Below are 10,195 nucleotides of genomic sequence, written 5' to 3'. Positions count from 1 at the left end.
AAACAAATTTTGTGTATTTTGTGAAATTGTGAAATAGGGACTAAAGTGTCGAAATGTGATAATATGAGGGCTAGTTTGTAAAATGCCCTAAATATGTGTTTATGGATTGAATTGAATTAATTGGTGAATAAAAGGGTTAATTTTGAAAACCTATAGATCAAGAAAGGAGGAATTTGGACTTAGATTGAGGAAAGTCGAAAGTTATCGAGTAGATAGTTCGAGTCGACAAATTACGAGTACGAGGTAAGTTCGTACTTAAAATATGATGTTAAGTATGTTTTGATGTCTTTATTATACATAGGTTGTATATAACTGAATTGGATAATATGGTGATGGAACGGAAGTTTTAGCACTAAGTGTGCGATTTAAACTAGCTTTAGCACTAAGTGTGCGATTTAACTAGCTTCGGCTACTTGAGGCACTAAGTGTGCGATATCGACTTAGTCTCGGTTATTCGAAATGGCACTAAGTGTGTGGAAATATTTAGCTTTGGCTAACCTTATAGCACTAAGTATGCTGATGTGTAAAACATGAATAACTTATGGAAAGTCTTATAACATTCATCATGAGGTAAGTACAAAAGTGAATAAGTACGGGAAGCTTCAGATATGTATAATGCCTAAGTGGTAATGGTGTTATGTATATGAATCATTGAGTTGATATAGTTATATGGATGGAAATTGTGCAAATACTCATAGGTTGTCATTTTATGTTTATATACTATGAATGTTTTGAGTACAAGCTTACTAAGCTTTTGAAAGCTTACTATGTATGATTACTGTCTGTTTTATAGTTATCGTAGCTACTGAAGGCTCTAGGATAGTCGAGGATCGTCACCAAACTATCGATCTCATTTTGGTACTTTTGAAAATGTAAATATTTGAAGTATGGCATGTCTAAGCTAGTAGTTGTGAAGTATGTTTTGTGATGTATATAGTTAGCCATGAGATTTGGCTAATTTGTGTTTGAACTCATATTTGATAATGGCTTATGATATGTGATATTAATTTACAACTATGGTATGTCTTAATTGGATAAAGAAGAAGGTAAGTTTGATGAGTTCTTGGTATGAGAATGAATGATGTATGTTTTAGAATAAAGAATGGTTGATTGGGTTGTACATATATGTTTGTTTCCTTGTTGTAGGTTAATCTATAATGGGTGGTAAGATGGCTTAAACCAAGCCTGCATTGTGCCACACAATCATGGGACACGGGCGTGCCTTGTGTCCGTGTAAGGAAAACAATATTCTATTAAGAATCACACGGCTTTGACAAACTGGCCTGTCATATGACCGTGGGCTAAAATTAGTAGCTAGCTAAGTATCACACGGCCATAGCACACGGGCGTGTCTAATGGCTGTGGGTAAAAGTCAGTATGCCTGCCCTATTTTGGCACAGCTGGTTCACATGGGGGTGTCTGATGCTCGTGTGAGGTATATGGCCTAGACACATGGGCGTGTGACCTCAATAGAATTGAAAAAAATTTTCTAAGTATTGAAAGTGGTGAACATGTTCGGTTTAGTCCTGACCTCTTCCTAATACATGTTTAAGGTCTCATTGACCTAAGAAAGGGGCTTATGTTGATGTTTGACTATGATGCTAGGATGTTTATGAAATGAATGTGAAGTGTTTCGATATGTTTGGTAATGCCACTTAACCCTAGTCCAGCGATGGATACGGGTTAGGGGTGTTACATTTAGTGGTATCAGAGCCAGGTTAAACAACATCGAGACTGTGTAATTAGGCCTCTATTTTAATAAAAAAGTGTTTTAAATAAAATATTTTTATATCATGAGCTAAATAATAGGTTTAGTAAAGGACCAAATCTCTGACGCGGTGCATGTAAGTATTTCTTCTGATATGTTATGTGTATATTGTATCGTGATAACTGGTTTTTGTTGGTTAATTCTGCAACCTGAAATAAACTGTTATAATATTTCTAATAGAAATATTGAATTGATCTGTACGATTCTAACATTATAGACACTAAAACGTATGAGTTCACGAGGAAGTTATGGATGAAGGTCACGTGGGTGCAGTGGGTACAGTGGGCATCATAGGGATCTCGATTTGAGTCATCCTCTATAGGTAGCATACCCGTTTTGAAGACCAGCAAGACCGTTGGTACTCCTAATACTGAGATAGTGTCTCAAACTACGCTAGCTAGGGACGATCTTATATCCCAGGCAATGTTACAAATACTAGAGAGGGTTGTTGAGACCCGTATTGAACCTAGAGTTTCGGGGTCAGTTGCTGAACGACTTTGATCGAACAGTGCTGAATTGTTCAGAGGTGTCACTAAAGTCACTCCTACCGTGACTAAGTACTAGCTCGGTGCTACCGAGTGTATCATGAACAACATTGACTGTACACCTACAAAAAAACTGAAAGGTGTGGTATCTTTTCTTCGAGACAAGGCTTACCAGTGGTGGCTAACAGTCGAGCATGGCACCCAACTTGAACTAGTTACTTGGAATTACTTTAGGAGCACCTTTTAGGGTAAATATGTAGGGGCTAGCTATGTTAAGGCTTGTAGATGTAAGTTTATGAATCTAGTTCAAAGGGAGAGGTCCGTAGCTGAGTACGAGGCTGAGTTTCTAAGATTGAGCAAGTATGCTCAAGCACTAATCACAACTGAATATGATAGATACGTGCAATTTGAGGACGAATTACGATATGATCTGCGTGTTCTTATAGCTACTTAGAGGGAGAGAGTGTTTGTAGTCATAGTTGATAAGGCCAAAATAGTAGAGGAAGTAAAGCACACTGAGCTCAAAAGGAAAGATCGAGAGAGAGCTCAAAGTAAGGTGAGGAAAGATTCAGGTCCTTCTGGTTCTGTTCAACACCCCAAGAAACGGGCTAGATCTGACAGACCTCCTAGAAACGAGGCATCAGTTGCTATGATCCTGGGTTGTACTGATTGCGAAAGATGTCATTTGGGCGAGTGCTAGAGGAAATCTAAGGATTGTTTCCATTGTGGGTCGATGGAGCACTGAGTTCGAGACTGTCCTTATCAACCTGATCAGGTGCTAGCTCCAGTACTAGTTATAACTACAAGTACTATTCAGCCTCTGAGAGTAACTCTACAGCCATTTAAAGGTCGGGGTACCAGTAGAGGTGGTAGTAGTTCTGGTAGGGGTCAGCGAGCACCAGACAGAGGTGCCACTCAGACTAAGGCACCTCAACCTATACTTGTGTACGCGATTAGGCGTCGTGAGGATAGGGACTACGCCGATGTTATCGCAGGTACGTTCTTTATTTACTCTATATTATACTTTGCCTTAATTGATATAGGTTCTACTCATTCTTATATAGCTAGTACTATATCTGTTAAATTTGATATTTTTGCTAATTATACTGCTAGTAAGGTTTCTATGGTTAATCCTTTAGGTCAGTTCGTCTGGTTTGACAAGGTTTACACATGTGTACCATTAGAGATTCAGGGGGTTGCATTTTTGGCTAATTTGATGGAACTACCTTTTAGGGAGTTTGATCTGATTCTGGGAATGGATTGGCTCATCAAATACTGAGTCAGTCTCGATTGTACCTTTAAGAGGGTTACTTTGAGAACGGAAGAGAACTGTGAGATAGTGATGATAGGAGAGCATCGAGATTATTTTGCCAATGTAATATCCCCCTCGTAGCTGAGAAATTAGTCCGAAAAGGGTGCGAGGCCTACCTTGCCTTCATCTCTGACTCTACTTCAGCTAAAGTGTTTGTTAATACATTCGAACTGTCCGGGACTTCTCGGATGTCTTTCTTGATGAGTTGCTAGGTGTACCCCCAAATCGGGAAGTTGAGTTTGGTATCGATCTGATGCCTGGAACAACTCTAGTGTCGATTGCACCATATCGCATGACATCGAAGAAGCTTGCTGAGCTGAAAGCTCAACTTCAAAAGCTTCTCGATCGAGGTTCATTAGATCGAGTGTGTCTCCGTGAGGAGCGCCAGCATTGTTTGTCAAGAAGAAAGATGGTAAAATGAAAATGTTTATTGATTATTGTCAACTGAATAAGTTAACAGTCAAGAACAAGTATCCACTCCCGAGAATCGATGATTTATTTGATTAGTTCTACGAAGCTTCTGTGTTTTCCAAGATTGATCTTCTTTTTGGTTACTATCAGCTCAAAGTTAATGAGACATATGTGTTCAAGACTGCTTTCAGGACTCGTTACAGATATTAGGAGTTCCTAGTTATGCCTTTTGGCTTAATGACTGCCTCGACTGCATTTATAGACCTGAGGAATAGAGTATTTAAGTCATATTTGGATCGATTTGTGGTAGTGTTCATCGACGATATTCTGATCTACTCAAAGATTGAAACCAAGCATGGGTATCTTCGTATTGTACGACAGACACTCCATGAGAAATAATTGTATGCTAAGTTTATTAAGTGCGAGTTCTGGTTGTCTGAGGTTTCCTTTTTGGGCATGTCGTGATCACCGAGGGGGTCCAAATCGATCCTAAGAAAATTGAGGCTGTAGTTGAGTGGAAACAACTGAAGAATGTATATGAACTCTAGAGTTTCCTCAAGTTAGTCGAGGGATTCTCCCTGATTGCATATCTCATGACTAAGTTACTACGTAAGAACACCCCGTTCAGGTGGTCTGAGGAACATCATTTGAACTTTGAGAAGCTCAAGTCCGTTCTGACATAAGCTCCTATTTTAGTTCAGCTTGAGTTAGGTAAAGATTTTGTGGTTTATAGTGATGCTTTGCACTTTGGCTTAGGGTGTGTTTTGATGTAAGATGGTATGGTAGTAGTTTATGCATCCCATCATCATAAGTCACATGAGGGAAACTATCTTACTCATTATCTTGAGCTAGCTGCAGTAGTGTTTGCATTTAAGATTTATAAATATATTATCTGTACGGTGAGAAGTGTATTATCTACACCGATCAAAAAAGCCTCAAATATCTAATAACCTAGAAAGAGTTGAACCTTAGACAATGTAGACAGGTTGAACTACTTAAAGACTATGACTGTACCATATAGTATCATCCTGGTAAGGCTAATGTGGTAGCCGACACTTTTAGTAGTTGAGCGATGTCTGATTTGCAAGTGATGCTCACTCAATTGAGTTTATTTTATTACGGGAGTTTGTTAGCTGAATTACAAGTTAAACTACCTTGGTTTGATCAGATCCTAGCTAAATAGTTGGATAATGAGTCTTGAGTTCAGCGGTTACGAAAGGTTGTGTCTGGTGAAGCTTCTGAATTTAGCTTGAACAGTAATGGGGTTCTGTGATTCAAAAGTCAGGTTTGTATGCCTAAAGATCGTGAATTACGACAATTGATCTTGCAGGAAGTGCATAATAGCCCTTATGCTATGCATCCTAGTGGGAATAAAATGTACCATGGTTTACAAGTAAAGTATTGGTGGTCTAGTTTGAAGCGAAAAGTAACTACTTTCGTTTTTCTTTGTCTAATGTGTCAGAAGGTCAAGGTTAAGCATTAGTTGTCTTTAGAGCTTCTTCAGCCGGTTAAGATTCCCTAATGGAAGTGAAAGCGTGTGATAATAGATTTAGTATGGGTCATTGTTGATTGAATGACTAGGTTTACACATTTTCTTCCAATCAGAACAGATTATTTGCTATAGAGGTTAGCTAAACTGTACATGTCTAAGATTGAGAAGTTACATGAAGTCCCATTTTTTATTATTACGGATAGGGATTCACTTTCACCTCTCGGTTATAGAAGAAACTGCATGAGACTTTAGGTACATGACTGGATTTCAGTACTGTGTATCATCCTCAGTCTGACGGACAATCTGAGTGAGTTATTCAAATTCTAGAGGATATGCTTAAGAGTTGTGTGATTGACTTCAGGGGTAGTTGGGAGGATCACCTACCATTAGCTGAATTTGCGTATAATAATAGTTTCCAATCTAGCATTCAGATGGCACCTTACGAGGCTCTGTATGGTCATAAATGTCGTACCCTTCTATGTTGGATTGAGTTAAGTAAACGGCGAGTTTTGGGTCTTGAGTTAGTATCTGAAACTAAGAACACAGTTAAATTGATCTGAGATTATATGAAAGCTACTTTTAACCAACAGAAGTCATATGCTGACTTTAAAAGAAAAGATATTGAGTACTTTGTGGGGGATCAGGTGTTTCTGAAAGTATCGTCGTGGCAAAAGGTCCTTCAGTTTGGACGAAAGGGTAAGTTAAGTTCGAGATTCATTAGACCTTACTGTATTCTAAAATGGGTTGGACCAGTTACTTATCAACTTGAGTAGGCACCTAAACTTGATTTGATGCACGACATGTTTCATGTCTCGATGTTGCGAAGATATAGATCTAACCTTTTACACATAGTGTCTGTAGAAGAGATTGATGTGAAATTTGATCTGACCTTCGAGGAGGAACTAGTTTAGATTTTGGAGTGGGACATTAAAGTCCTTTGAAAGAAGATTGTACCTCTAGTTAAGGTCTTGTGGTGGAATCACGGTAACGGGGAAGCCACTTGGGAACCTGAAGATTTGATACGCCAGTAATATCCGCATCTGTTTGAAACAAGTAAATTTTGAGGCTGAAATTTTCTTTTAGGAGCAGAGAGTTGTAACGCCCAAAAAATTTGAGTTTTCTTATTAGGTTGTGTCAATAAAAATGTGGGTATTTTTGTGGTAATGTACTCTGGTTGCAAATTGAAAGTTTGAGGTTCGAGTCACATCTTTTGAAGTTTTGCATATTCTTTGATTGGATTTTAAACTTGCATGTGTCACATAAGTTAAATTCTGTGCGTTGATGTCTCAACCATGAGCCTAGTGGTTCAATGGTTAATCATCTGTCTGTTTCATTAGTCTTGTGTTCAAATCTCTGCGTGGGCATTAAGGAATATTATTTTTGCACTTCTCCGTAAATACCGATTTTGGAATTTTAAATGAGTTTCCTTATACGTTTAACTTCTTTTTCCCTCACTATTTTTTTATTTTTATTTTTTTCTTTCTTTTTGGTATCGTTCTTGAATTTCTCTTCATATAACTTTTTGTTAGGTTAATTGTTGAATTGTGTCGTACTGTTGATTGTTCGGTGCTTAAAGATAAGATTAAACCGTAGTAATTCTGGTTGTTAGTTATGAATTTTGAAATTCTTTGAAATCCCAAAGTGATGGTGTTGATCGATTTTGTTTTACTTTGTTTGCTGGTGGTTACAGAAGGTTAGGGGAAGGTCAAGTGATGCCTAATGCTTCTCTCGTCATCTAGAACTTAAGTGTGCACTGTTGAACTTTCGGTAAGCAAGTTTTATTTGTTTCGAGTTTGTGCGTTGAAGGTTTTGACATTGATTGTTGTTGTGATTTAGCGAATCCCTTTGAATCTCTATTAATTGAGTAATTGAATTTGGTTTCTAGGCTTTGGGAGTCTTGGAATTACTTCTGGGTCGTCGTTGTTTCAGGTAGGGTATCAAAACCCTTCTTTTTCTATTTTTTTGTAAAAAACGGGATAGTTGACGGTACGCAGGCTACCACACGAGTGTGTATGTAGGCCGTGTAATTGATTGTCATCATATTTGAGACATACAGATAAGCTACATGGGCGTGTGGTAGGCCATGTGTAAGATATTAAGGTGTAGTGTCACACGGGTTGGCACACGGGCTTATGTCTAGACCGTGTGACCCATTATTTATGTATTAAGGATACACAGGCAGGGGACACTAGCGTTTGTGGGACCGTGTGAGGTTTATGGGTAACACATAGGCGTGTGCCCAAGCCGTGTAACTCATTGACTTAGTGAGTAGGGGCACACGGGCAGCCACACGGCCGTGTGGAGTCACACGAGCACCCACACGGGCATGTGAGCCTGAATTGTTAAATTTTTGTTAATGCCATAATTGTTATACGAGGCGAGTGTATGTCGTCTGGAGGATATGTAAAAACAAAACTAATCTATATTATCTGCTTTATCATAATTATAAATTGGTTCTATATACCATATGAGACAATTCTTAAGAATTTCAACCCTCTGTTATATTGAAACTATATGATTGTATCTACATGAATATATATATATATATATATATATATATATATATTAGTCATCTGTTCTCTATATTTGCATGGGGCGGGAATTATAAATTGAAAGAAGTGTTTTATACTAATTTGGTGGTCAAACCACCAGTAATTATATCTGATCTGATAGTGAGCCTGTAAACACTGCAACATGCCGTATCGACACTATGAGGTGTGTAAGGCTAGACGGGTATTATATACCTACTAGTTTATTAGGTTGGTCGGAGATGGTGTATTGCGGATGGGGATAGGATAACTACATTTTTATCTGTATTTACATCTAAATATGTTTTTGTGTCTGATATGCTGTGTATTTGAATTGCTTTGTATTAAAAACTATTATGAATTATTAATCTGATCGAATAAGACTGAGCGTGGTATCTGAATTCTCAATGATATCTGAGTTATTTTACGTACGTTGAGTATTTATATTTTACATTAGGTTGCAACATACTAACTAGGCCGAATGAATTTCAGGAACCTCCTAGAACTAAGCGGCCAACAGACACGAGACTCAGTTATCTAATGGTTCTATTTTAGATATATGTATGTGTGTTTAAACTTGTTATTTATTTTCGACTGTAAGTTTTAGGATCTAATTATGTTGAATGGTTGATGGTTTTAAGACTTATTTATGTATCGATTAAACTGGCTTTAAGTGTATCTATTTTTTGGTAAGTTCATTTGACATCCTAGACTTGGTCTTTCCGTCTAGGTTGGGTTTAGGGTGTTATATTTAGGGTTTCACTTCCTCTTTCTATAGATAGATGGCACCGCTAGGGTTAGAAAACCACCACAAGAACAAAAGTTCTACTTAAGTTTTCAATATTGTTATTCTGCTCGAAAATAATCAAAATTTATTCCTAAGTATAAATTCTATTTTCAAGAATAACAATTCTACCAGTTATTTTTGGTTCTATGTTTGATTAAAAATTGTTCAAGCTCACCCTCGAAGCAGTTTATGATATGAGAATAGTAGAGAAGGCCATTCAGTTAAAAGTCATAAACATTTAAGATCCGTCTCGCTCAAAGAACATGTAGTATTTTGGGGAAAAAAGATTAATATCACAAATCGGTTTGATTTTCAAAATTTTTATTTTTCTACTGTGCAAGAAAGTCATTTTCGAACCAAATTTTTTCCAACAACTATTGTGGTCCTTAATCTTAAAAAAAAAGCTCGATTGTATGAAGGATCTTTGATCCATCATATTGTGCAATATTGTTTATAAGATCCTTATTAAAACTTTTGCCAATCGATTGAAAACTATTTTGCTTAAGATCATCTCGCCTTTACAAGCTTTTATTTTTAGGCGGCTTATAACTGATAATGTGCTAGTGGCTTTTGAAATCATTCACTATATGAAGAGCAAAGGGCATGGAAAAGTGGGTGAGGTTACTCTGAAAATAGATATCAATAAGGCATATGACAATGTTAGTTGGGACTTTTTTATGTTTTCTTTTGACTAAGCTAGGTTTGATGCGAAATAGATTAGTTGGATGAGGTTATGTGTTTCCCCTGTCTAATATTCGGTTCTTCTGAATGATAAATTGGTCTCATTATCCCGTATAAGGGTCTGTGTTAGAGAGATCCTCTATCCCCTTACCTGTTTATCATATGTGCAGAAGGGTTAAGCTTTTTGTTTCGACAAGCGAAAGTGCATGAAGAGCTTTATGGGGCTTGTATTTGCAGGGGAAACCTTATGTTTCCTACCTCCTTTTTGTGAATGATATCTTTTTTTTTTCTTTAAGCAGCTAATTTAGAGTTTCAAACTGTTAAAAGTATTATTTCAACATATACAGAGGCTTTGGGTTAACTTATAAATTTCCAAATTTCTGGTATCATGCTTAGCTCTAATACAAGCTAGCATAGAAGACAACCTTCTTATTCCATTTTGAGTGATTCAGAGCCAATTTCTCACAGTCATTATTGGTAAAAAAGATTGTTATTAAAACATTAGTCCAAGTATTACTAGTTTATTGCATGAGCATCTTCATGAATTATGATCCCTTTAGGTATTTGTGAGGAACTCTAACGAATGATGAATTCCTTTTGGTAGGGTTCAAGGTCAAGTTTGAAAAAGGGTATTCATTAGGCCTCTTGGTATAAGCTTTGTGTGTCTAAAAAACATGGTGGTATGGGTTTTCAAAATCTCAACTCTTTCATTAGGAGGAGTGTCTTTGTAG

The sequence above is a fragment of the Gossypium arboreum genome, chromosome 10, assembly GCF_025698485.1.
Source record: "Gossypium arboreum isolate Shixiya-1 chromosome 10, ASM2569848v2, whole genome shotgun sequence".
NCBI lineage: Eukaryota > Viridiplantae > Streptophyta > Magnoliopsida > Malvales > Malvaceae > Gossypium > Gossypium arboreum.
The sequence above is the reverse complement of the archived record's forward strand: the minus strand, read 5'-3'. Positions refer to the sequence as shown.